General features: G+C 47.3%; 1 long non-coding RNA gene across 1 annotated transcript; it reads right to left on the bottom strand.

The window, feature by feature from the left end:
* Nucleotides 1-1,500: 1,500 nt before the first annotated feature.
* Nucleotides 1,501-4,222, bottom strand: LOC129641040 (uncharacterized). The gene is made up of 3 exons (XR_008709058.1): nucleotides 3,540-4,222; nucleotides 2,672-2,725; nucleotides 1,501-2,101 (listed from the first exon to the last, which is right to left on the bottom strand). It is a non-coding gene; the product is annotated as an uncharacterized LOC129641040 (long non-coding RNA).
* Nucleotides 4,223-5,102: the final 880 nt, after the last annotated feature.

The following is a 5,102-nucleotide window of genomic DNA, read 5'->3' as shown; positions in this document are numbered from 1 at the left end:
AACACCCAGGACTGATCTCCTTTAGGATGGACTGGTTGGATCTCCTTGCAGTCCAAGGGACTGTCAAGAATTTTCGCCAACACCACAGTTCAAAAGCATCAATTCTTCAGTACTCAGCTTTCTTTGTGGTCCAACTCTCATATCCATACATGACTATTGGAAAAACCATAGCCTTGACTAGACAGACCTTTTTTAGATTACGTATATACTTCAGACACATATGTTTCTTATACATATTAAAATACAGTCAAAGTTGAAACTAGGTGAATACCTGTTTAGGTTAAATGATAAATGTGAAAAAGAAAAGGATGCAAGGAAGAAAGAAAATTCATTTAGAACTGGAAGAGATCACAGACATTATCAAGTTTAACCATACTTCACAAACAAAGGAAGACTGTAAGAATTCAGGTGAGCCAGCGCCAGATGCCTCGTGAAAGGCCGATGGCAGACATTGTGAATTTGGAGGCACCAAGAGCTTGTTTCCCCACTTATTTGATCAGAGCACCCTGGTTTTAGACCCGTGCCCTTCCAGAACTTCCACATGAACTCTCAAGAGAAGAGGAGCCACCCTATCTGCTGGTGCTGAGCCTGGGAGGATTCGCTACGGGAGCTGTTGCTGGCCAGCGCGCCACCATCTGGAGCGTGAGGAGGAAGTCTGCACAGGGCAGACAGAGCAAGCCTGGAAGGTGGAGAGAGCCCAGGTGCGCTGTGCTTCTGAAACCCTGCAGAACAGCCCCTCTCCTGTTTAACAAAGTGTGACTTGGGCTTTCTGACTTGGTCCTGACAAAAGCCCTGCAGAGCTTGAACTCAAGGACACGCTGTCCAGCTCTTCACCCATGTTCTTTTCACTGCCTCAGTATTGCCTGCTCCCCTCCCCGATACCGCTTTCCTTTGCCCTCGTCAGTTGAATGACAAATCTTCTCTAGCAATGAGGCCCCGAGGCAGGGAGCCTCAGCTCTTAAAGGCCACCTCGGCAGCTCTGCGTGCCCCTGCACCTGATGGTCAAGGATGACCTCACCATCACTACGTGGCTAGATCCCTCTGTATCCACTCCCCAAGCACATCTGCCATTTAAGAAATAAGAGCACCTTCCATATTACCAGAGCCTTCAAGCTCATCTCAAATGCGCTCCAGTTTCTGTTTATTCAGAGCTGGAAACCAGGGCCCCGGGGAACTCTGAGTTCTGGTACATACATATGCATGACCTTATCAATGCAGAGGCAGAAATTCCATGCACTGAGAAAGCCCTGAGTCAGAGGTGGTTCCTCAACATTGCTGGAATTCATTTCCTTAGGCCTTTAAGCTGACCACACCACCGCAGCAGAAAGGGTCACATTTGCTCAGTGACAAATCTAGGGGCCATATGGAAACACAGCTCAAACTTTGGTCTTCCCTGGCAAGGCTGGTAACAGCTAAACTAAACCAGAGAGAAATCCCACAGTCAGGAAGCAGCACTGCACTCTGACATACAGTTACTATTTCAAAAATAAAATATAATTAAGTCTGCAAAGTTTTCTGCTGGGCCGAGGAGAAATTTTGCAACCATAGAAGAGGAGAGATGTGAGAAGCAATTCACATAATGGCAGTTTAAGCTCTAAGAATACTTTCCACAATAAGAGATACGTGCAATGTTCATTCCAACATTTCAGGAGCCAGTGAGGCAAAAGAGACTAAATCCCCACCCGCAGGAAGCTGGTTACAATTATGATACACACCTCAGTGTTCCTCTACACAGCTATTAAATGAAGAAGACTGGTCTCTATGCCCTAATATGAAATTGTCTCTAAGACATCTTTTTAGGTAAAGAAAAGCAAGGAGCAGGAGAATGTGTATAGAACACAACTATTTATGTTAAAAAAAGGAAGTCAGAGCTCGGTGAAGATGCCCGTGCATAAACACACACGTCCAGGCACACACACGCGCTTAGATGTGCAGAGGGTATCATCTATGGAAGGATCCACTAGACTGATGTCAGGAGGATCTTCAGAAGCTCAGGGAAGGGGAACTGGAGTCCTGGTGGGCAGGGTTGGAAAGGAGAATCACTTTTCAATATATTTCCTTTTGTGCCGTTTGAATCTGTATTACCATGTCTCCACATTGCCTATTAAAAATAAAAACAAAGAACAATATTCCAAGGTCTGGCTTTGGTTTAGAGTTTAAAAATGAAAACATTAAGATTTTCTATTCCGTTTTTCCCTTTAGGCAATAGCAGACCCCTTCCATCTTTGCTACTTGCTTTTTTGAACAAATAGGCCGCAGTATTTTTAGACTTTCTCCCTGGAGTCCAAAGCTCACAGTGTTAAAGTAACCCGGAGAAGGGCTGGAGTCCAGGTTCTGTGTCCTGAATGTTTTTCAGTCATGGAGAAACAAGCTTTTTTTTCCCGCCTAATACTGCTATTTATACCAGCAGGAACATGCACTGAGGAAATTTCTTCTTTTCTGGTAGATTAAAGAAAGGGGCATTTTTCTTTTCTTTCTTTCTCTTGCAGAAGGTTCTGCCGTTCTTTTCCTCAAAATGCACACACATCTGCAAACAGCTCTAGAGCGTTTCTGCTGGAGAAGTAAGAAGCTGTTAACAGCAGCGCTTGAGGCTGTTGTGCGAGTCCATTACCTCAGAAATAGATGAAGGCCAGTCTGCAGAAGCGCGTTCCCCAGGCCTTATCATTCTTACCTGAGAGAACGCAGCTCCTATTTAGCAGGAGACAGATGTTCTGATCTCATTTCACTGACAAATTAGAGGGAAATAAAGAAAGACAAATAAAAAGTTCACCTCCTGAGAATTTACACTGCCTCTTTCATTTTGAGTCGTAGATTTTGGTTAGTGGTGTTTTCTTTTTTTCTCCCCAAGCCCGCACCTCCTCTGAGGTTCTCAACGGCGTCAGCCTGGGTCAACGGTTCTGAAACAGCCGGCCTGAGTTCATTCCCTGACACGAGGGGGATCAGAGGGACCAAGACTGAGCCCAAGACCTGTGGCTTCTGAAGCCATTGGCATCAACCCCAGGTTCTCATCCCAAAGCTGTTCATTAGGGTTACAAACCCACTGTCCGTTCCAGACAGACTCTCAGAGGTAACATGGTGGTCCAGGTAGAATTGGGCTCGCTCTGCTCCTCTCTACTCTTCCTGCCTTCCCTCCTCCTTTCTCTCTCGCCTCCTAACACCGCAGGCCTTCAAAGGGCAACAGGGGAAGCACCACTGCGCCCTGCTCAGTGCTCTAAAGAGGGTTTAGAGAGCTTAAAGAGCATTCAAGCTGATCTCTTTCCCCAAGGATATACAGTTCTCAGGAAGTTCACTTCCAACAGTTGTGCCGGAGGTGGTTCCCACCTAATATATGGGAAGAGAAAACGGCATCAGGACTAGGAGGGATGTGTGTCGAGCTGAATAAGAAGGTGACACGGACAGCCCCCTGCAGACCCGATCCTTGTGTGCAGCACCCCTCCGGCAGCAGGGTTAGGGGGACATCCTGGCAAGCACAAGCGATATTACGACTTGAGATCAAGAATACCGTGAGATTTCACTGTCCTCAGATCGCCAGTTCTCACCTCTGCCTTCACGTCCATTTCAAATGCCGAGTCCTTCCCCTAGAAGCTCTGCTTGGGTGATACTGAGGCTGGCCCAGGAATCGGATCACTATGGGAGTTTACGCTGAAGCTGTGACTGAGCACATTTGGGGCCTAGGACCAGCTTGATGTCAGCTCCCTGGCCAAAAGGACAGATCAGAAAAACCTGGTAATTAATCAGCCTTTGTATTGATTAGTTCTGGAAGTGAAGTGAAAGTCGCTCAGGTGTGTCCAACTCTTTGCAACCCCATAGACTGTAGCCCACCAGGCTCCCCCGTCCCTGGGATTTTCCAAGCAAGAACAATGGAGTGGGTTGTCATTGCCTTCTCCAGGGGCTCTTCCCCAGCCAAGGATGGAACCTGGGTCTCCTGCCTTGCAGGCAGATACTTTTCCTGCAGTAAACTCTTATCACAGCCCTGCAGGGTTTGCAAGACAGGATCTTCATCACCTTTTTCCAGATGAGGAAACTGAAGATCTAAGAGATTTGCCAAAGGGCAGATGCCTCTTCAAGAGGTAGATCTGGGACCCCTAACAACCCCTCTAAGCCCATTACAGTTCTCATGACGACCTGGCAGCCAAAGGCTTCAGGTCCAAGACGAGCAGCCTGGGAGCTGGCGACCAGTTTACTTCCTAGAACCAAAGGAAAAAGCATGAAACCCACACTAGAGCGAAACGGTACAGCCACCTAATTGTATACATAAGGAAACTGAAGCACAGTGACTTGCCCAAAATCACACAGCCCATCTGCGGCAAGAAAAACGCACAGCAGAGGGACTGCAATTACCATGGACCCAAAACAGAGCAAGGCGCAGGGGAGCTCTGCATCTCCTGCTTGGGGTTTCAAAGAAGGCGAAGTGATTACTGCAGAAAGAGCTGCTGTGTATTTGGAAGACTGCCCAAGGCATTGAGAAATGGACCATGGCCAGGGGTAGCCATACAAATCACCGAGGTCACCTTGCAAGGTCTTTATGAGCGTACCAGCCAGCCTGTGCCCCCGCGAGCGTGTGTGTGTGTGTGTTTGTGTGTGATTGTTGGTTAGTTGCCAAGGGGATGCTCAAACAAGCAGGAACCTATATACATTTGGCAAAGCTAAAGAATAAAAAAATTCTCCCTGGGAAATGCTAGCCTAATTATATAGCCAGTCTGCTTCTTACCTGGAGGTAACTGCAGCCTCCACTATCCCTGTCGGCCGTGATAATCATTCATGATACAGGAGTGTGTGGGGGAGAGGTGCCCCCTCTCTGATTTCATCTAATTTCTCTAACCCTCTAGCATAGCTGGAGATTAACCCAACTCCTATAAAGCAGAAACAAACTTCAAATCCATGTCAGAGCCCGCCGGAGAGAATGATTTACAAACTGCCAGCAGAACGCTGGTGTAAACAAGATAATGCACGTTAATTCCCAGCAAGTCAATTAACATTCAGTTATTCCGAACAGGACCTGACCTTGCTGCTGGAGGATCTGAGCAGAAGGGAACCTGCTGCTTACAGGAAAATGCCACCTCTCCCACTCCAACTGGCAGGTCTCGAGGGTTCAAAGGCTC

Source organism: Bubalus kerabau, chromosome 1 (assembly GCF_029407905.1).
Source record: "Bubalus kerabau isolate K-KA32 ecotype Philippines breed swamp buffalo chromosome 1, PCC_UOA_SB_1v2, whole genome shotgun sequence".
NCBI lineage: Eukaryota > Metazoa > Chordata > Mammalia > Artiodactyla > Bovidae > Bubalus > Bubalus kerabau.
This window is presented reverse-complemented; position numbering and strand designations above follow the sequence as displayed.